General features: G+C 42.5%; 1 protein-coding gene across 4 annotated transcripts in view; it reads left to right on the top strand.

Annotated features, from left to right (window-relative positions):
* Window positions 1-23,508, top strand: part of Lcp1 (lymphocyte cytosolic protein 1) — a 100,235-nt gene that overhangs the window by 18,150 nt on the left and 58,577 nt on the right. Inside the window, exon 2 of one of the 4 annotated variants that reach the window (XM_021181587.2) lies at window positions 9,820-9,988. The exons of the other annotated variants lie outside the window; for them this stretch is intronic. The gene's annotated coding sequence lies outside the window, so the exon portion shown is untranslated. The remainder of the gene's footprint in view (window positions 1-9,819; window positions 9,989-23,508) is intronic. 4 annotated transcript variants of the gene reach the window in all.

Genomic DNA, 23,508 nt, shown 5'->3' on the forward strand with positions numbered 1-23,508 from the left:
GCAGGCTGCCCATTCGTTGCCTTTTGCTTTATGGCCAAAGACTCTTAGTTTGGAGCCCCAGATACCAGTTCTGGAACATCAAACATTCCCCCATTGGTGGAAAGATAAAGCAATGTTATCTTTAGTTCGATTTTCCCCATTTTTCCAATACTTGCAAGTTGAAAGTCTATAATTATTGTGAAACTACCTGCCACACTGCATGAGGGATTAGCTCTAAAAAAAAAAAAATCCTTCCTTTTTGGAAAACTTGCTTCGCATTTTTTTTCTTTTTCCTGAAAAACATGAAGCCTATTTGTGCCTTCTAGGGATATGAGTTGTGGATCAGGTTTTTGTTTTTGAGATGAACTTCATCAGCTTTCTCCCAGACCCTGGCTTCTGCCCCTGGGTTTCAGCAGGATTCTGCATGTTTACAGAGTGTGACGGTGCTCAAGATATTGGATGATCAAACCCTGCGTGGGTCTTCCCAGATGAACCAATCGAGCTATTTCTGACTCAGAAATGGAGTGTATTTGTTGGGTGGTTGTACACAGTGGGGAGTCTCCTGGCAACTCCCCAACAATGTTGGGTTGTGGGGAGTAACTGCCGCTTGTCATCAGTGGCTTTCTGTTACAAGAGAAACCATAGACAAATGGAGAAACTGGTGTCAGGAGGGGTGTCAGGAGACAGAGGCCATATGAGAACAAGTCAAAATACCCCAGAAGCAGGAGAAACCAAGGCAAGCCAAAACAGAAACCAGAATGCCTTCTCAATGTGAGTCAAAGCTAAAAATAAGACCAACAGTCAGGATCCAAAATGTCGCTGAAGATCTGAAAGCAAACAAGACCAACAACAAACAAACCAAAAAAACAAAACAAAACAAAACAAAACAAACAACAACAACAAAAAAAAAACCCACAAAAATACATCTGAAGCAACTAAGGTAGAGATCTTAAACCAAACGCTCTGGAAGGAAACAGACGTGGGATCCAAATGGGATCCTAACTAAGTAGCTCAGAATCAACAAAGGGCCCATCGACCAAACTGAGGGAAGCTGACAGAGCTGCCCTAGAAGAGCTCACCACAGTCCACCGGAGGATGTAGCACCAGGCGGCTGGGCCTCAGCGATAGGACAGCGCCTCGGTTCCATGGGAGTGACTCCTCCTTAGAGCCCCACCCTGGGTAATATAACTATAAAACACACCGCCCACCTCAAAGAGAATGGAGAAAGTTTATCCCGGAGCCAAGTAAGGGTAACCATGACCCAGGAACACAGGTCTTCCAATCAATGTGCAACCTGCTTCGTGACGTCTTTATAACAATGGAACAAAGTCGTAAACCAAAGCATTTTTCAAATACATTGGTGGAAACATCAGAAGTGCCTTTTAGTCAAACAGAGAAATCTCAGCTATCAGCCTCAATGTCATCTTATATCATCCTTAGCCGTTTGGTAAAATAATAATAGCAATAATAATAATAATAATAGGCTTTGTTAATGCATTACAAAAGCTTTCTATCTGTTAGTCACAAGATGGACAAAGGAATGGCTATTTAGGGGGCTGAAGCTAGCCCAAGAGAACTTCTAACTAGGCTCTGGACCTGCAACATTCCAACCTCTCCACCTCACTGAATGCCTAATCAATCGGCCTTTGAAGATGGCTTTGGCTTACACAGGTGCTTCAGTGGGCCTGAGATACAAGTACAGAGAAACTGAGGGCATTGGCAGGCAGTATGAGGCCTTGAAAAGTGTTCAGAGTGTTCAGAGTGAAGACCATGTGATGGCTGTCACATGGCTAGTGAGAAAAGTAACGGCTCTAAAGAAATAACGACTTACTGCTAAGTGCGGGGTCCAAGGACATCACTGAAATTCTGAGTTAAGAGACAGAAAAGGGAAGGCTGAACTATCTCAGAGTGAGCAAGAGCCTGGGTGACTTACAGGCTTTTGGGTCAGCATCAGGGTCAGGGGCAAAATACGACTCAATTCTACCACCATTAAAATGCTTAGTTTGATTTTTGTGTATGTTTTTAAATTTCATTTCAAAGTTTATTTTGCATGGCAGAAGTTGTTGAGGCCGCTCTGGCCACCAGGGCTGCTGTTGCATATTTGCTCAATAGAGAATCCTAGCGTAGTTGACCCTCCCGACCTGAGGCTTATGGGAGCTTATGGAAGATGGAGCACAGAAGCGGTAGAACACCGTGTTAGAATCCAGCTGTTCAGGATGCAGGACCTGCAGCAGCCCCTCCCACCTCAGAGATAACCTGCAGGCCCCCTGCTGAGACATGGTGATTAGCCAGCAGACTTCGGGTACCAGGGGTTTTCACCCAGGAAAATGAGTTTATATCAAAGGAGTACTAGAGGCCATACGTCCTACTCCCTACACCCGGCCTCCTGCCCAGGAATCAGAGAGGCTGGGTACAGAAAGGGATAAGAAGACATCCCCTTCCTTCTATCCCAAGGACCCTGATCAACGCTCTTCAGAGCCCCCTACCCCCACCCCATGCTGTCTATCTCTGGTGCTGGGGTCTGACCTCTCTCCTGCCAGGCTGTTGCCTCTCTGTCTATGATGTTAATAATTCTTCTAATAAACTCCTTACCCTTGAATCTCACATCCAAGATCTCTCAAGCCCAACGCTGAAAGTAAGGCTGCTGAATAGTACTAGCAGTTCTGGACCCTGTGCTGTGGGTGAGCCATTGTGCTAAGGACGCGCCTGCAGCTCCTCGTTTACCTCAAGCAGCTGCGCCTTGAGGTAAGCACTGCTCACTCTCTTTGGCTGAGAAAGATTGGGCCTCGGAAGCATTAAGAAGTCCGTCCAGCTGTATGGTAGATGATATAATCCCAGTATTGGGAAACTGAGGCAGGAGAGATGCCGACTTGAGAGCAGCCTCAAAACAAACAAACAAACAAATCTGAGAAAACAATGGCGGGGGTACTTTTTCCAGCATCTCTAAGACTCGAAATAAATCAGGAATAGGGTCTGACCACAGGTCATCGTAACTCCAGCCTCTCAGTGCTGAACCACTTTCCTGGACCAGTTTGGCTTGGCTGAATGCATTGCGGTTGACCTATTTCGATTAAGGCTGTCTTGACTTGTCATGCCAAGTCTTCACTCTCTTTTATTTCTTTTTATGTATCCAACTGAAGAGCATGCTAAATCCAACTGAAAAAAAGTTTAATTAGGCACATCTTATCTGAGAAAGTTCAGAGTATTTCATCATTTCTACTTAAGTTTGTGAAAACTGGGCTTTTCATAGACTCCGTGGGATATCGTCATTAGAAGTCTGATGCCCTTCTATGAGATATGTCACCAGCTGCTCAAGGTTGGGACCAGCGAGTGGTTTGATAAGCATTAGGATGATTGAAAATCTAGAACCTCTATTTTGCTAAGGAACAAGTCTGACTTGAGAAGGCTGTGTTCAAAGCCATCTGTTCATAGATCCTCAGTGACTAAAGTGGGCACCCAGAAGTTTGTCCACTAAAGAGGGGTACCATTCAGTTCCGTGAAATTTTTAAATCCTGTCTCTTTTTCTTCTTTGAAGTCATACGCAATCTATCTAACACCCTCTCAAGAATTTTTTGATACCAGCTCTCTAAGAGATGAATATTTGGTGAAGCCAAGTGAAGGGCCTATAGGAATTCCTTTAACGACTTTGACACCCTCTCTGATAATTTCAAACTTAAAATTTAAAAAGAAGAAAAAAACCCAGCTCAGATATTGAACAGCCGGTGTCTAGTCAGAGCTCTATGCTTGCTTTATGTGGCCAATCAGCAGCTAGAAGCTGATTCCTAGCCCAGTTTTGAGATTTGGGTTGAGTAGGCTTCAGCCAGCCCTTGTGATCCAACCTTCAGACCTAATCTGCTTCTACCCCACCCTTTGTTGTTGACATTCCACTTGGCCTTCCTCGAAGACAAACAGCATACTTGTCTTCAGGGCATTTGTGCATGCTTGCCTGAAATTCGCATACCCTAAGTATTGACAAGCTTGCCCCAAGGTTGCTCCGAGGCTCCCATCAGTCAGGCCTTCTTCCCGGATGTTTCTGGTCAGATGTTGTTTTTCCCAACTTTCCAGGTGATCTTGTTTAGAACCCAGTTCCACATCACTCATCCACCCCTGCATTGCATTTCATCTACTCATAGCATGCATACAAACTTCCAGTTGGCTCCCCTGCTCGATTTTAACTCCATAGGACTTGTCACTAAGGTATACTCAGTTACTTGCGTGCTATCCCTTTCTCTGAGCTTGAGTGTGGGGTTCCTTACAGGCAGGAACTGATCTCTCACTCACACCCTGCTCATTTCTGAGCACGGTGAGCACATGGTAAACATCTGAGCCATGAGTGAGTGTGTGCCTCTGAACCAGAAACTCAGGACAAACACGGGGGAAACAGACTTTGGATTGGTGGAATATGCGTTCCGCACTTCAACAATTCAACATGACATCTTTAATGAGACCAAGTCCCAGAGTACTGGACTAGTGTTAAGCACCCAGTACTGCTGTGCAGAAGGTTTGATGATGATGACAGTGATGCTTCTCACACAGGGCAACCTCATTTCAGCATCTTGCCTGAATCACTACTAGGCTCTCCATCTTCTCAAAAGTATTATAAACAGCCAGACCCTTCTTACGTGGTTTACCTTTTCTATTTGTTTATTTTTCCAATATTAAGATTTTTAGAAGATGGAGAATTACAGGGTTCTCAATGAGACCTCCATGTATGTGTGTGTGTGTGTCACTGTACTTTTCTCAGAGTCACCCTGCCCTCTGCCATTTTCCCATATCCCTCCTCCTGATGGCTTTTCCTCCCCCAAAATAGGGCTGATTTCATAACACACGGTACATCTGTCTATATATACGCATGGATATTTAACACCCGTTCTGTGTATGAGAGACAGATACTATATTTGCTTCTCCTTGATCTCTCTTCTTGCCGCCTCCCTTTTAATCCCTTCCTCCTGCTATATATGTCCCTGTCTATTTTTATATCATTTCTCTCTATGTATTATATATATCATAGGATGTATAGGTGAATCTTTATAGAATATATAGAACTTATAGCATGAATATCTATATAGAATGTATACAATGAGTATATATAGAAAGATTCATTATATTTATATACATATATGTGTATTTTTATACCTACAAATGAATATATGTGTATATCCACATGTGTGTGTGTGTGTGAGAGAGAGACAGAGAGAGAGAGAGAGAGAGAGAGAGAGGAGATTTATTAGAATGATTTACAGGCTGTGGGTCCAGCTAATCCAGAAATGGCAGGCTGTGAATGAAAGATCCAAGAATCCAGTAGTGGTTCAGTCTACAAGGCTGGATGTCTCAGCTGATCTCCAGTATAAGCTGGAATCCTGAAGAAGTGGGCTGGAATGTCTGTGAAGAAACAGACTTTCTATCAAGGAGAGAGCAAACAGCCAAAGTGCAAAATCTTCCCTCTTCCACATCCTTACATAGCCTTCTATGGGAAAGCAGGGCCCAGATTATATCTGGATTAAAGGTGTGTCTTCCACCTGAAGATCTAGATTAATGGAATGTCTTTTCCCAGTTCAAAAGACCTGGATTAAAGCTGCTTTAATGTATGTATGTATGTATGTATGTATTTGCATATATATACATATATATGAAAGCATTGCTATTTTTGTTTTTAAATCTATCTTACTTTATACTTAATATGCTAACTTTTATCTATTTTCCTAAAACCAATACAATTTATAGTTGAATCAAACCTCATCATATATGTATTTCTTTACCCAGTAATCTTTCAAGGGTCCTCTCTAAACTGGTACCCATCTTGGCTGCTGTGAATAGTGTTGTACTATGCATGGTGTGCAAGGGTCTCTGTTCTGTGATGACATATATTCCTCTGAGTTTATACCCAGGAATGGCATAGGTCAGGCATATGTTAGGTCTGTGGTTGATTGCTTTTGAGAACCCCCCCCCCCGCCCCCGCGTGCTTGTTTCCATAGTGGCCGTATTGTTTACGTTCCTGGCAACAGTGGGCAAGGGCGTCTCTTTTCGCCTCACCAGGGTTGCTGTGATCAGTTTTCTAGACAGTGGCCATTCTACCCAGAGTGTGGTGAAATCTCAGTGTAGTTCGTTTGCATTTCCCCCGTGGCTGAACCTGTTCTCGTATCTTTATTGGCCATTTGTACTTCCTTTGAGGACCTTTGGTTCAGTTGATCTACTCATTTATTGACAGGATGCTTTGTTCTGGCATTTAATTCTTTGAGTTCTTTATAGATATTACTCTACTCTTAAATGTAGAGTTGACAGCATTTTTCTTCTGTCCTGTAGGCTCTCTGTTCGGTCTGCTCTGCTGAAGTGTCGGAACCCCATGCAATCCAATTTGCCAATTGTTGCACTTACTTTCTGGTCCACTGGAGCTTTTTCAGAAAGTTCTTACCTACGCCCACATCTTGAAATACCTTTCCTCTAATTGTTGGGGTTTCAGGTCTTACATTACAGTCTCCATTTCAAATTGATGGTGTTTGTACATGATGGGAGAAAGGTATGTTGTTTCTTTCATATACTTGTGGATGCCCAGTTCCCTGAGCACCATTTATTAGAGGTCATCTGTTCTCCAGGCTATGTTTTTGACAGCTCTGTCGGCAATTAAATGGATGTAGCAGTGTGGTTTTTATTTCTGGCTTCTTTATTCTGCTCTATGTATGGTGTATTGGACATTACCTTGCTGGTTGTGTTACTATGCCCTATGTCGCATTGTGACAGCTCCAGTATTGCTCTTATCGCTTAGGGTTGGTTTGGCTGTCAAGAATCTTTTGTGCAGCTATGTGAGTTTCAGTGCTTTTCTAGCTCTGTAAAGAAAAAAAAATGTGTTTGGAATTTTGATGGGAATTGCATTCAATCTGTAGATAGATTGCCTTTGATGACTGTATTAGTTGGACTTGTCTAGAGGAACAGAAATTTTATATATAATTTATAAGAGTGGCTTACAGGCTATGGACTGATTAGTCCGATAATGGCTGTCTCTCAGTGGAAAAGCCAAGAGTACAGTTGTTATTCAGTTCATGAAACTGAATGTCTCAACTGGTCTTCAGTCTATGTTCCGTTTACCCTGACGTAGGTTCTAGTACCAGAAGGAACCTCTCAGCAATGGAACAGATGGACTTGCCAGAGTGAGGGCAAGCAGGTAAGAAGCAAAAGCTTTCCTTTTCCTTGTCCCCTTTATGCAGGCTGCCATCAGAAGGAGTAGCCCAGCTGTGGGATGAGTATTCTGACCTCAAGTGATCTGGATTTAGAGTGTGTGGTCTTACCTGAAATGATCCATATCAAGGACACTCCTCATAGTGTGTGCAGCTGCTTAGGGTTTAGTTGACTCTGGATGTAGTCAAGTTGGTATCCAAGGTTAGCCAGAAGTACAGTGAGCTAGCCATTTTCACAGTCTTAATTCTGCCTCCCCATGAAGACGGAAAACTCCCCATCTTCCAGTGTCACCTTCAGTGTCTTTGCTCAGATTTTAAAGCTTCATTGTAGAGATTTGTCACCTCCTTCGTTAACTTTAGTTCAAGATATTTTGTTTCATTCTTCTGAAGCTATCATGAATGGAATTTTGTTTTCATGATTTCTTTTTTGGCAAGCCCACAAATGGTATATAGGAAAGCTACTTATTTTGGTAGAATAGTGTTTTGTTTGTTTTAAATCCCTGTTACTCTTCTGAAAGTGTTTATTTATTTAAGAGTTTTCTGGTGAAGTTAATAGAATCTTTTAAATAGGGGATTAGGTCAATGCAAACATGGATGTTTTGACTTCTTTCTTTCCTGTTTCCTTTATTTGAGAGAGAAGTATGAGAGGGACGGGTTACACATGGTCCATGAGCACATGTGGAGGTCAGAGGGCAACCTGAAATATTGGTTCCCACTTTCCATCTTGTTGGAGACAGGATCTCAGTTGTTTGCTGATCTATACATCAGGCTAGCTGATCCACTGGCTTCCAGCTGTCCTCCTGTGTCACCTTTCATCTCCCAGTAGAAGCACAGTGATTCTACCACCCAGATGATTCTACTACCCAGATGATTGTACTGCCATACCTGGCACCACATGGGTTCTGGGTACCCCGACACAGGTCACTAGGCTTGTAGAGCAAGCGATGTATCACTGAACTCTATCTTCCCATTTGCATGATTTCATTTTGGTCTCTTGTCTTATTGATCTATCTAGGACTCCAAGAGCTATATTTAACAAGGTTATCAAGAGTAGACATCCTTGTCTTGTTCTTGGTTTTAAAAGAAAGTCTTACAGTTTTTCCTAATTTAGTACACTGTTAGTTATAGATCTGTTATATATAGCATTTGTTGTGTTGACATATATCCCTTTTATTCCTCATTTCTTCATTTTTTTATTGTAAAAGGATATTTATCTTTTCTACATCTATTGAGATACTAATGTGATTTCTGTCCTACATGCTTTGAATATCTGTAATGAAACAAATTCAGTCATGGTAAATGACCTTTGTAGCATGTTGTTGAATTTAATTTGCATGTCTTTTTTTTAATATAATAGTATTTGTGCTCATATTCATCAACAAAATTGGTCTATAGTGTTCTTTGTTATTGTGCTCTTATCTGGCTTTTGTTTCATAGTGTTGTTTTGTAATCTTCCTTCCTTTTCTAGTTTATAAAGCAGTTTAAGGAACTTGGTTCTAGCTCATCTTTAAATGTGGAATTTGACAGTAAGTCTGAGTGATGTCCTGGACCTTTCTTAGACTCCTCATTACTCTTTCAATCCTATTGTTCATTATAGATCTGGCTAAGTTGTTCCCATTCTCTTGATTTAATTTTGGTGAGCTATGTGCATGTGTGTAGGAATTGAATCATTTCTTCTAGACTTTTCAGCTCTTAAAAACTATGTTTTCATAGAATTCCATAACATAATTGGAAACTTGTTGGTATCTGTTGTGAAGTTCCTTTCTCTTCTTTAGTTTTGAATCTTCTCTCTGCTTTTTTTGGTTAGTTTGCCCAAGAATTTTGTAGAGTTTGTTTATTCTTTTAAAAAGCAAGTTCTGTATTTTATTGATCCTCTCTGGTCCTCATTTAATTAACTTCTTTACTGTTTCTTTCTGCCTTTGCATTTGGCTGTTCTTGTTTTTCTAGGACCTCAAAGCATATCATTAAATTGTTTATCTGAGACCACTCTGACTTTTATGGTGAGCAGTCATAACTATAAACGCCTTGTGGAACTGTCTTTGCTTGATTCTAGAAAATCTATAATTCTTTCTGTGGTTTCTTCAACAACCTAAAAACTGTTCAACAAACCTTAAACCTGGTTTAAGAGCATATTATTTGGGGCTGAAGAGATTGCACAGTGGTTAGAAACATGTGTTGTTCTTGCAGAAGACATAGATTCAATTTCAAGCACCCATGTTGAGCAATTCACCATCACCTTTAACTTGAGCTCCAAGGAGACTCTATGTCCTTGGCCTCTGTAGATACTGCATTCATGTATACATGAGTATATACACATATACATAGGTGCATATAACTAAAGACAAAGTAAGTCTGTTTATTAGAAAGCATATCATTTGATCTCTATGCATTTGAATAGTTTTTTTGGTTTTTCTTCCTCTTACCTTCTAGTTTAATTTAAGTATGATATAGTAAAAGATAAGACATATTTTGATTCTATTTTATGTGATAAAACTTGCATTCTGGCCTAAAATATGTTTTATCATAAAGAAAGATTCCTTGAACTTCTGAGAAGAATGTGTGTATTCTGCATCTTGTGGGTAAAATGTTCTGCAGATGCCTGCTAAGACCACTTAGTCTATGTTGTAACTTAACTCTGAAGTGTCTTTGTTGGTTTTAAAACTGGAAGATCTCTATGCCGATGAGAACTGGAAGATCTCTATGCCGATGAGAACTGGAAGATCTCTATGCCCATGAGAACTGGAAGGTCTCTATGCCCATGAGAACTGGAAGATCTCTATGCCCATGAGAACTGGAAGATCTCTATGCCCATGAGAACTGGAAGATCTCTATGCCCAGTGGGTATCGAAGTAATCTACCTTTCATTAGGAGCTATCTATTCTTTTGTATCAATTAGTGTTTGTTTTGTAACATTGAAAGCCCCACTATCAATACTATGAAATATGTATGTTATTATATGTACATATTATGTGTTATATATAGTATATATTATCTATTTTAACAATTGGCATATCTACTTGCTGGATTATTCCTTCTGATACTATGTAATCACCTCCTCTATCTTGTCTGACTAATTTTTGACTTGTAGCATCTTTAACAGATAAAAATAACTAACCTGGTTTCTTTTTGGCCTTTCTTTACTTGGTATTTTGATTCCCATTCTCTTGGGTTTTAAATTCTCTCTCTTGTCACTTCTATTATTTTATGTTTCTTCTTTTAAGTTCTTTCAATATCTTTGAATCATTTACACACAGTGTTCAGTCTAAAGATGGTACTATTTGTGACCAGCAGTGACTTTCAGGTCTTTGTACAAACATGCTTAGCACAGTTTTTATAGACAGAATCTGTGAATTGGTGGCTTCTGGATCAATCGGTTATGGATTAGCCAACATAACATCAAAGTTATCAAAATTCTTTCCAACATTTAAAAAATTCAGATTATTTTTACATATAAATCTGGGTTCTGTTGAACAAGTATGTATTCTTCCTGCTGCTGCCTTCAGGGAAAATATGATTTCAGGCTATGGCAGCCCCTGACCTTTGCACTCCACCCTTCCCATTCATTTTAGCTCCCTTATTAGCCTTGTGGCTATTTAGAACTGATTCAAACCATGCGTAAGGGAACGTGACCTAGGATGCAGATGTTAATGGCCCTGGCTGAAGCAGGCAGAATTAAGTTACCATGTGTATTCTAAACTGCACTCTACTTTTAGGAGTTTAAATGTGAAAATTTGTAAGTTCAGTAGGTTCTCTAAAGCCACCAAGAGTAATTTTAGAGAATCCAATGTTTAATTCATTCTGACACTTTTTATAATTAAAACACACACACACATTTTGAAGAATCACGATGGTGGCACATGCCTATGGTCCCAACACTAGATACAATAATGAAGAAGGGTCACAAATCTATGACCTGTCTGAGTTGTAGACCACGCTCCCATTTCTCATTAGTACTCAAGAAAGAATGATGGAAATAGGGATGGCAAAGCATCCTTATCCTCCCTGTGATCGCAGAGCTTTGCCTGGGGTTCATAAAGAACTAAGAGATCATCAGTTGTCCTGAGGCTAAGGATGCTTCTCACTAAACCCCCCATAGTGATCACAGGAACTAGGAATTCACTGGAGTTAAATCTGTGACCCCTGCTTCTGCATTAGGTGGCTACTATAGAATTCACTTAAAAGATGGCATCTCTCCACTGCTTAGAAAGCACCAGTCTTTATAAAACAAACAAACAAGCAAAAACCAAAAAATGCACAGGAGAGACAGCAGGAAAGATAAGTGTATTTAATAGCACAGAGGTTCAGTCCTTAGAGGACTGAAAGTGAAGAAGGAGGTCTATAGGTGGAGGGTAACTCCACCCTATTCGCTGCTGTGTCCTAATAGCTGAGCAGCTTCCGTGGACAGAATGAATAAGGATAGGAGATGCCATTGCAGTCCCAAACACGTTTTTAATATTTACTGGGCACTTCCAGGATATTGGTGGAAGCAGATCACTATTAAATGGGATGTTTCATCCTTATTTTTAAAACATTTTCTATATATTTTGACAATTTCATAATGTGTGTATAATGTATTTAATCACACTAACCCCCTATTACTTCTAGCCACCTCCTATTTCCACTGAATTTCTACCTCCCCCCAAGATTCCCTATTTCTTCTGTTCAGTGTGAGGGGGAAGGGAAGGGAGGAGGGGGAAAAGGAGGGGGAGTATGAGGGAGAGGGGGAGAGGGAGGGGGAGGGGGAGGGAGAGGGAGAGAGAGGAGGGAGAGTGAGGAGGGAGAGTTGAATGAGCGTAGATGTGGCGTTATTCCCTTTATTCCCTAGAGCACAGGTAACTTACCAATGACTCCACTGAAGAAAATGGTCCCCTCTCCCCAGTTTTTTATATCTCAGTTTAACTCATGAGACTTCACTTTTAAGCACAAACTTCTTCCCCTGAATACAGTGCTTCTTGAAAGGAGCAAAATCTAGAGTTGCATGTCTCTGTCTTTCTTGATTCTTATCATTACCCAGCAAGGAGTTGCAAGAGTAAAACCCTGTCCTTTGTAACTGAAGTGTACCAGCATCTCAGCTCCTCTCTCAGCCTGAGTGCCTGTGTGCCTCCGCTTTCCCCCTGGTTAATCTTGCTTTTGGATGCAAGCTTCTGCTTGCTCCTAAGTACTCGCTCCTATAGAGTCAATGCCACCAGAGTTTTAGTTACCCATGTGGAGATGAACCTCAGACTTAGATATTTCAGCTCTGACCTGGTTCTATGATCTGACCAGATACTTGGCATGGCCAATGGGTTAGATTTCCTGACCTATCTTCTGTACCACCTTCAAGTCTTCTGGTCTAGTGGACTTCATCGTTAACTTGCTTAAAAGCCTCAGTTCAGCCCAGAGGATCAACACCTCCTGAATTCCTTAAATGATAAGCCTCAGTCATCTTAGTCCGGGCTCAACCTCCTTTATCTGCAAGGGTAGCCTTCATCTGTCCCTTTTGTTCGCCTCTTGTTCCTATCGCTGGTTGCTACAACCCCAGCCAGACCTTGCAGTCATTGCTGTGCATCGTAACCTTAGCCATGACTCCCAACTTCTCTGTTAGCAGTTTCTTCCACCCCAGCTCCTGGTTTGCCACTAGGCTAACGTGGCCAGTTTCACTTCCTCTTCTACTTAGAGCAAATTCCCTGTGATTCTTCCCTTTTCCAGATTTTATTTAGATTTTTTTTTGAAAACAGGTGTTTTGTTTACATATGGGCATGCGCACATGTGTGCTTAGTGTCCACGGAGGTCAGAATAGGGTGTTGGATCCCCTGGATTTAAAGCTCTAGGCAGTTCTGAGCCACAGTGTGGGTGCTGGGAACTGGGAACAGGTCCTCTGCAAAAGCATCATGTGTTCTTCCTTGCTGAGCCATCGCTCCAGCACCCATGACCGGGACCTTTTTACTCCCTTATTTTGTATCTTTTAAAAGTACTTTATTGTGCACAGTAACGACTGCTTACTAAATAAGCAGGAGACTGCCTGAAATAAGGAAATGGTGTCATATGAACCAGCTTGAAGCTGCACTGACATCCTTTGACCTAGTATGTGCAGATATACTCGCTGATTCATATCTCTATTTAAAGAATGGAGAACATGACCAGAGATGTTTCCAAAGCACAGCTGCAAGGGATCAGGGAAGACAAAGCGGTGCTCTTTCCCTTCGAGACTCAGTTTCCAGACAGAGAATATTAAATATTATTTGTTAAGGCACCCGTTGTAGGTATCTAATAAATGGGAACTAAATCCTACTTTAGATTTGAGAGAAGGTGTGTGTGTGTGTGTGTGTGTGTGTGTGTGTATGTGCATATATGTGTGTGTGTGTGTGTGTGTGTGTGTGTGTGTGTGTGTCTGGGTCTGGGTCTGGGTCTGGGTCTGTGTGTGCACGCCAGTGGAGGCCAGAGGACAGTCTCAGGTGTCATTCCTCAGGTATCATCTGCATTTTTCCCTCTGAGATGTGTTCTCTCACCTGCAGGAAGCTCAGGAAGTAGGCAGGCCTGCCCTGCAGCCGGCTCATTCACCTGCCTCCCCGCAGCAAGGCTGGGATCACCAGCACAGGCCTCTAGCCCTTTTGTTGTTTGTATGGGGGTTCTGGTGCTCGAACCTGGGTGCCTGTGTTTGCAAGGCAAGCTCTTTACTGATCGAGCTGTGTCCCCAGCTTCCTCTTGATGTCACAAGCGGAAAAGAATGTGATGACAGAATGAAACATTGGAATTTTAATGTAAATCATAGTCTACAAAATTCATATTTACCTAGAACTTAACAGAAATGAGGACGGCATGTGAAGCATATTAACAGATTTTTATAACAACCCTTTTATAGAAGAGTGTACTCCTCTCTCTCTCTCTCTCTCTCTCTCTCTCTCTCTCTCTCTCTCTCTCTCTCTCTCTCTCTCTCCAAAATACATTTTTAAGCACAAAAGGACAGTCAGTGCCTTTCTCTCTTATGATCTTCTGACTCTTGATCTTTGGCTATACTACTATAATCTTTTCTTTGCTGCCTTCATTTCTATTTACTTACTTTTTAGGGTTACATTGCTGATACGAAGCATGACTTTACACATTGGCTCTTCCACTAAGTATTTGGGCCACGCTTTGACTTTCTGTAGGCTGATTTTCAAAGCTTTAAATGCTTGGCTGGTGGTTGGGTGAGTCTCAAGCACTTCAGTGGTGGCAGCTCCACTTACCAGAGTGGAAGATGTCTTATGTTCCCAGGGTGGGACCTGCAGGGGGCTGACACTCATTCATTTCACCTGTGACTGTTCCCGAGTCTCTGTCAGTGGCAATGGGTCAGAGAATGTCAGGGAGTGTCTTGGGACTTGTCGGTAAGTCATAGGTATGTGAACTGTCAAACAGCTGGAAGCTGTATCATTTGCTGAATTTCATTTTCAAATACTTGGGAATAGCTTAGAGATAAGGCTTTTATGGGTTTGACATTTTATGAAAATCCAATTTGCGGCTGCCAACAGCCCTTCTCCTACCATGATCTACCTGACAATAACAACTGCAATTAGCTTTTATTACCATCCCTTATCAGCTCAGGATGGTAAAATTAGCATTAGAAGGCTGTAAAGTTAACCTTTATGTGGTAACTGCTTATATAAATTCTCTGAAAGGCCTATCACACTTCAAGAGAGAATTTTAGGTTGATATTTAAAATATCTAATTATGTTAGTTCTTTGGTTTAGCTTGTGAATGTCATGTTGTTTATAGAATCAATTTGTCTTCTCAACTATTCAAAATAGGGATTGAATTTTTGTATATGAAATGCACATTAGGTGCCGAGGGAGGGTGCAGTTCCTGAGCTCCAGTTCCTGAGCTGAAGTTCTGCTTCAACTGAGAGACAGGCAAGTTGTGTTTATATCTGCCGATAGCTTGTCTGAAATGATGTCCACCAATCTCCGTCCCCTCACTTCCTGACCAGCAAGAAAGCATCTCTCAAACACAGACACATACTGTCCTGCTCCTCTGTTCTCTCTGTTATTTGTGTTTTAATGTGTCTGTTTGTTTATTTGAGACACGATCTGTCTAGATGTAGCTAAAGCTGTCCTGGAACCTGGTCCTGTAGACCAGGCTGGCCTTGAACTCACAGAGATCCATCTGCCTCTGCCTCCCAGTTGCCAGGATTAAAGGCGTGTGCTAGCATTGTGTGTCTATTTTCTCGTGGTATGCATTTGTGTGTATATGCATGTCTGCATTCGCTGGGTTGCATGTGGAGGCCAGAGATTGACATTAGGTATCTCCCTCAACATACCTCATGGCAGGGGCTCTCACTCGGACCTAGAGCTTACCAGTTCAGCCATTCTTGCTGGCCAGCTTGCTCCCGTGATCCCTTGTCTCTGCCTGGAGATCACTGGGGTTATTGGCCATGTGCTGCACTCGCTTGGCATGTGTGTGAGAGCTGGGGCATCCGAACTCCTCAGCTTTTACTGGTGCTTTGTCCACAGAGCCATCTTCCCAGTCCTCTTTTGTTCCTTAATTGGCAGGATGTTGGTCTGGGGAGGTAGTTTAATGGATACAGTGCTTGCTACACAAACATGAAGATCCCAGTTCAACCCCTGGTACTCATGAAAAAGCCAAGTGTGGTGGCACATTGTGGTGGCCTGTGACCCCAGAGTTGGGAGCTGGAGATAGGGGTCTAGAGGCTTGACCAGGCTGGCCAACCTGGACAAGTTCCAGGTTCAGTGACCTGCCTTGTTCCTCCCAAATAAGGTGGAAAGTCAAGTAAAAAAGACATTAAATGTAGCCTCTAACTGCCTTCTTCCTCTCCCCCCACCACATCTCACACACACACACACACACACACACACACACACCTGATAGAAACTGTGTGTGCTCCTCATCACACAAACTTATCTTTTTGTAATGACAACATTGAAAGGTAATTTTCAAGTATATGATACATAAGTAAGTATAGTCACCATGCTGTACAATCGGCCTCTAGAATTTACTCCTCCATTTAAATGTCATATCATTTGACAAACATAGCCCCCAATTGTCCCTCCTCCACAACTCCTAACTACTCTTTGCTTCTGTAAGTCCAACTATTTAAGATTCTATACGAGTAACAGGTACCATGAAGTACGTGCCTTCCCAGGCATGTCTGGATAATTTTGCTTAACACGATATCGTCCATATTGACTCGTGTTGTTTCAAGTGTCAAATTTCCATTCTTTTAAAGGACGTATAGTATTCTGGTGTGTGTTTATACATACAAGTTCTCTATTTGTTTATCTATTGTTGAACACTTAGGTTGGGAACACAACCTGGTTCTTGCCAGTAGTGTTTCAATATACACAGAAGTGCAGATCTCACTCTCAACACTAGTTTTGGTTCCTTTGGACATCTCAGAAAAATGATTATGGATCATAAGGTAGTTCTGTTTCTAACTTTTTTAAAGGAACCTCCATGCTGTTTCCCATAATGGCCGAACTAATTTATCTATGAAGGTTTGAATGTGCTCGGCCCAGGGAGTGGCACTATTAGGAGGTATGGCCCTGTTGAAGTAGATGTGGCCCTTTTAGAGTAGGTGTGTCACTGAGGGTATGGGCTTTAGTACCCTAGTCCTAGCTGCCTGGAAGTCAGTATTCTGCTAACAACCTTAAAACAAAGATATAGAACTCTCAGCTCCTCCAGCACCATGCTGCTGTGTTCCCACCTTGATGATAATGGACTGAACCTCTGACTAAAGCTAGTCCCAATTAAATGTTGTCCTGATAAGAGTTGACTTGGTCATGGTGTCTTTTCACAGCAGTAAAACTTCCTACCAACAGTATGCAAGTTTTCTCCATTCTATAGTCTTACTCGCACTTCTCATCTTCAGACACTTTTATAATAGTCATCCTAACAGATGTGCCTCTCTGGTTTTCTTAGTGCCAAATCTTCCTTACCATAGTGTTTAACTTGAGGTTAGAATTTTAGTGTGTGTGGTAAACTCCTGGTTACCTTTGAGCTCTTGAGTCAGTCCTTCGGTTCTGTTTTTGGAGTCCCTGGCACACAGTATGTTTGAAGTAAGAACCTGATGATAACATAAATACCACAGCCTGCACGGTATGGACTTGACCTAACTGCAGCAATGGGGAAAGAGAAAATGCCAGATACAAGTAAAAAAAAAAAAAAAGCTAGGATTGGATTGGTTGTGTGCTGCGTGGAGACAAACCAGGAACTCAGAAATATAGCACCATTGGTACAAGCTGCACCAAAGAGGAAGTAGGTTTATAGGAGGACTCTACAGGGGAGCAGCCTCAGGCTGCAGATATTAGAAGAAATCAATTCTGTTATTTTTAGGAAAATGGATACATTAAGTAAAGTAAGCCAAATTTTAAAAAGACAAATAGCACATTATTTCTCTTCTATGTATACTATACCAACATATATATTATATATGATATGACAATAAACAGGAATATATAGGAGGAAGAAGATATGGTTGCTGTTTCTGCATATATGGCTTTAGGTAAAGGTCAGTCATTCATCAGCATCCATACTTGGACCACAGGAAGGTCTTGTCATTCCCATAACTCACCTAGAACAGCCCTTGCCATTCTCGGAAGTGTGGGTCTTGACGTGGGCATACACGTTCACTCGGGGCTGCATCCCCTCCCCACAGACACAGGTGCTTTTACACACACACACACACACACACACATGGCCAGGCAGTCTTAGACTGGCTGAAAAAGAAGAGTGAAGTGCTAGAAACACCAACAGTGCCTGGTAGCCCAGAGTGCTCTAGGACCTAAGAGGGAAAAAGGAGAAAGAGTTGGTGATGAATGAAGGTATCTCGGTCACGGTCAGCATGCAGGGTTTGAAGGCACGGAGTCTCTGGGTCCCCCGTGCCCAGGAGGGTTAGCGTTCTAGGACACAATTGGAAGTGAGGTAGCAGAGAAAGAAGTGGGGAGAGAGGGGGGGAGAGAGAGAGTGAAGGAAGGAGAGGAGTCTCATTGGCAAATGGGAAATGTTAGGTACATCAGGAAATGAGTAGAGATCAGAGGGATCGTGTTGTTTGTGTGAGACTAAGAAAATGAATAGAGGCAGAATTCAGAAATGACAAGCAATTTGAGGGACATAGAGAGCAAGAGACTGAACCATGCTATGTAAGTACGATGGAACACAGTGGGAAAAGGAGGTAGAAAAATCAGGAGTCTGACCCTAATGTGGTCATAAAGTCGGGAAGACTGTAAGGGAAACATAAAGCCACTTGTAGGCAGTGAGGGAAAAAGGAAAAGAGGACTTGAAGGTGGGTGCCCTGGGCCACAGAGAGGAGTGATGAGGTCACTCTTTGATGCTCGGAGGCTTCAAAACACCATCCTACTGATATTTTAACTTAAATATCGGTAATGAAAAGGAGCATTTGGAGTGGAGCAGGACAGTTGGGAGGGTTGAAAGTTTAGAAAGGCAAGGGCAGCAGGCACCACCCAGGGGAGTCTGAATGGTCCAGCGAAGACTGAGGAAACTGGCAGATAAGGCAGCCTTTTATGAATCTTCATCTCCCACTGCTCCCCCTCAGCTCCTGGTCTCTGTGAATGGTGCAGATGTCCACCACTCAGCTCCCCATCAGAGATGGGGTCACCCTTGATCCCTCTTCTATTTCATTCAGTCTCTTCAGTCCATTATAGGTATTCAGTCATTTTCTCTCCGCAGGCCTGCCTACCTCTCTGTCCCACTGCAGTGACCATGACCCAGCGGAGGGCTGACCTGCACCTCCAGAGGTCTTCATCTTTTTTCTCACCTGATCTAGCCCCTGCGGTTTTTCTTTTAAACATATGTTTAAAAGAAATGTTCTGCAACCACGTCACTTCCCATTCATGCCTCCTTAGCGAATTGTACCCCAGTGCAGATGTTGAGGTCCTATACCCAAAGTGCCTACAAGTATGACCTTATTTGGAAATAGAATGTTTGGAGATGATTGAGTTAAGATGAGATCATTAGGATGGGACCATAGTCCATTACCATCGTCCTTTAAAAAGGGGAAATTTGGGCACAGAAATGTGTAGATTCAGGCAGAAATCAGAGTGATGTCATTATAAGCAAGGATGACAAAGGATGGCTGGAAGCCATGGAGAGGGAGAACAGAGACATGGAGTTAGAAAACCACACTGTCAAAGGAGCCAACATGACAAACTTCTCATTGTAATCTTCTGACTTCTTGTTTGGTAGAGATACATTTCTGCTGCTTTAGTTTGTGGTCATTGTTATCACAGCCTGGTGATAGTACAGAACCTAAAATACAGATCCCAAAATAGCTCTCTGCTGCTTGGAAAGGATGATAATTAATGCCCATAGCATGCCCAAGGACTCGCTCAAACACCATTCTAGAGTTTGGTGACAATGTATTTGGGCGAATTTTGATTGGAAGATAGAACAAAATCAGGTGCCCCTCCCTAATATTGGTGGCTTTCATCTAATCCACCAAAAGTCTGGGCACAAGAAAAGGCAGGCTCTCTTCCTGAGCCACCCCCCTGCCTCCCAGTCCAAGATGATATGAATTGTTCACATGAGATACTGTCTGTGGAATACAGAATTTCCCCTGGCTGGATGCCTTGAACTGGGACACTGACTTCTTTTTCCCTTTGCACCTAAACTGAAACCCTGGCTTTTCCTGGGTCTCAAGTTCACTAGAGTTCAGACTAGATCTACATCAGGGACTTTCCTGAAGGTCATGAAGATTGTCAGCCTCTGTAATCACACAAGCCAATTTTTATAACTCTCTTTGGATGTATATAAACATTCACTTGCCTGCACATCTATCTGTCTTAGTCTGCCTCTCTGGAAAATCCTAAGATTTGGCATAAATATAAGATCTGTAACTCAGACTGAAGACTAACCATGAGCTGAGCTCTGTTCATCCCCCTTACCTGTCTCTTCTTGCACTCTCTGGCTCTGCATTCTTGATGATCAACCCACTCAGCTTTGCTCGGGTTCATCATGGACCTTGCTTTCTCTCACTAGTAGAATCTTTCTAACACACGTTCCCTGTGCTATCAATCTTATCCTTCAAGCCCAGTTTAGTTTTCTTAATTAATTTAAAAAACAGCTATCTGTAAAAATGTTTAGAAGCTAACAAAGCCAACTCAGCTCTTGGCCTCCAAGAACTCCCTATCTTTGCTGAAGAGACCAGTTAGCAAAGGAGACAGCAAAACTTAGAAAGTTAGAAGCCATGAGATACACAGACCATAGGAAATGCTTTAGCTGAGCCTCAAGTCTGTGATGTCATACAACACGTATCACAGCATCACACCGTTGGCTCACAGCAAAACCCAGGACCCTGGGCTACAGGATCTTTTTAAAGGCAGGGGTAGAAGATGGAGCCTAAACACAGGAAGCTTGGTAGTTTACATAGGGAGCAGAGATGTGTTCCCCTCACATTCTATGCTCTACTTTGCAATAACAAAAAAAAATGTGGGGGAAAATGTAAAGGCTCTTAGCTATCGCTATGGGTTGAGTATTTGTTCCTTTATAGGCTCCTGTGACAGTTTGCTTGCTGTTGAGACGGAGTTAGGAGATGAGGTTATTATAGGAGGGACTAGTGCTGTTATAAAAGGGGGGTCGGCTCCTTCTGTTTTACCCTTCAACTTCTCCCACATGGTAAGAAAACCCTGCCAAATGCCACACCTTAGACTCCAGTCCTCCAAACTGCGAGCCAATGTGTTTCCGTTCTTCTAAATTACACAGTCTGTGGAATCTTGTTATGACCCCACAGAGTGGAGTAAGATGTAGATGCAAGTGAGAATAACAGAAATAGCACACTAAATGGGAATTTAAGGAGGAAGCTGAAAAATCCTGATAGTAGGACACAAGGGCCAAGAGGCAAAGAATAGGAGGGGGAAATAGAGTGTTAGAAAGCTAACCCAAGATGTACAATATGCAAATAAGTACAATGCCAGGGAAAGGGAGCCTTGCAAAATGACCAGGGTTGGAGTGAAGAGAGGAAAAAAGGAAAAGAAGGAGGAGAATGAAAGGAAGGGAGTACCTCAGAATGGAAAGACTTGGATTTCCAGATTGAAGAGGACCAGAACCTCACACAGTGGGTGCACAGAGATCCACACTGAGAGCTTTCATGAGAACCTCACACACTGGGTACAAACAGATCCACACTGAGAGCTTTCATAAGAACCTCACACAGTGAGCACACACAGACCCACACTGAGAGCATTCATGAGAACCTCACACAGTGGGTGCACACAGAACCTCACACAGTGGGCACACACAGACCCACACTGAGAGCATTCCTGAGAACCTCACACAGTGGGCACACACAGACCCACACTGAGAGCATTCCTGAGAACCTCACACAGTGGGCGCACACAGAACCTCACACAGTGGGTGCACACAGAACCTCACACAGTGGGCGCACATAGAACCTCACACAGTGGGCACACACAGACCCACACTGGGAACTGTCATGCAGACTTCAGGACACTTGGTGTAAAGGAGAAATCCTGACGTTTTCAGGAAAGAAAAATCACAAATGACATAGGAGGGACCACTCAGTCAGAAAGGCATCAGCTTCCTCAATAGCAAAGTCATAACCTAGAACACACTGGAGAGATCCCTTCCTAATTTCAAGAAAGAAAAAAAAAAGTTTTGCAGAGTGACTTTCCAAGGCCACATGTGTTTTCAGCTGTTAAATGTTCCAAGAAATTTTTGCCCCACATATTCTTAGGAATCTAGTAGAGGATGTGGCCACATTTAAACAAGGAAGTAGACTCAGAGAAGGGAAGGTGTGTGGCTTCCAGCCCAGAACAAAAGAAAGAACTCCCCAGGATAAGACTAAGACAGGTGGCCTTCTCGTGCACTGGGGGCACCAGACAGACAGAAGGACGGGGACTTCAGAGGGTCCTCTCCAGGAGCGCAAGAGAAGAATGCACGCGTGCTTTGCTTTGTTGGGTTTTGTTTTTGTTTTGTCTTCTTTTAGCTCTGTTAGAGAGTTCCATGTGGCATTCATAGTAAGTATGTGGGAACCTGGCAGGTTAAGGAGACAGAAGAAGCACAGTGCATGCCATTGCTCTGGAAAGGTTTTTGCCTTGTGTTCTTTAGTTGGTCTGTTTGTGGTTTTGTGTGTGTATGTGTGTGTGTGTATAAAGTTATGTGTTCATTTGTGTACGTGGACATGCGTGCTCCTCTGGTTCCTCTCCAGGAAAGCCTCAGGTGTCCTTTCTTGCTTTCCACCTTGTTTGAGATAGGCTCTTTAAAAAAAAAATTCTTCATTTCATAAGCCAAGCCCTCAAGATTTCTGGAATCTCCTGTCTCTACCTTTGGTTTCCCTGTTGGAATGCTGGGATTAGAGACATGCACAACCCTGCCTGGCTTTACATGGGTATGAGGACTTGAAATCAGGTCATCATACTATGTGGCAAGGACTTTACCCACTGAACCACTTTCCCAGGCATTATAAAATCTGAATATTGATTTAACAGTAACACTGTTATAACAAGGTTTAGATAATGGTGCGTGAGGATCAAATTCACTTCCAAATAGGAAGTGTATATATTCATCTCGTGTGTGTGTGTGTGTGTGTGTGTGTGTGTGTGTGTGTGTTGTAACTGCTAATTGGTACTGGTTTTCTTTTAAGGGATATTATCGAATTGTATAACATAATTTGTATACAAATCTGATTATATGACAAAACTACTTTAAAAGAATAAATGTTGTGAATCATAGGACAATAAACATACTATTAAGCGGAAGAAAACAATATCTAACTCATGTGTTATGGGTGAATGCATGAGATGATATATGGGAAGGGCCCAGTCCACAGCTTGGTGTAAATATTAAAAGAGCAGCTGGCACCCACTCAGCTCTTACTTTGTGACAGGCAGTTTCCCCACCACACATCAGCACGTCCAATCCTCTCAACAAATGCACGAAACAGACACTGCTCTTGCCCCACCTTCTAGATGAAGATCTTGAGGCCAATGAAATGAAGTCACCTGTCTAAAGTCACGCAAGAGGTTCATCTGTAAAGTTGACCTTTAACCCCAGGTGCCTGATCCAGAACTTTTACTAGGCTACTCTACTGTGCAGGTGTAATCTGGTCTGGGAGACTGGGGCCATAAGGATGATGCAGGCCTCGGTGGCAGATGAATTCCGGGAAAACAGGGGGGATAGAGGCAAGGCAGAGCAGAGGCTGAGCTCAGTGGAGGGGGCAGCAGAGACACAGGGCTTATGGTAGGAGGGTGGGGGCCCTATCCGAGTGCAGGGCAGAGGTCGTGTTCTGTCTGCAGAAGAGCTAAAAACAATAAAACTCAAAGTTAACTCTCCTGTTTAACCATCACAAGCAATGTTTAAACACTGAATGAAAAAAAAAACTAAACAAAACAACAAACAAACAAACAAACAA

The sequence above is a fragment of the Mus caroli genome, chromosome 14, assembly GCF_900094665.2.
Source record: "Mus caroli chromosome 14, CAROLI_EIJ_v1.1, whole genome shotgun sequence".
In the NCBI taxonomy this organism is placed as follows: domain Eukaryota; kingdom Metazoa; phylum Chordata; class Mammalia; order Rodentia; family Muridae; genus Mus; species Mus caroli.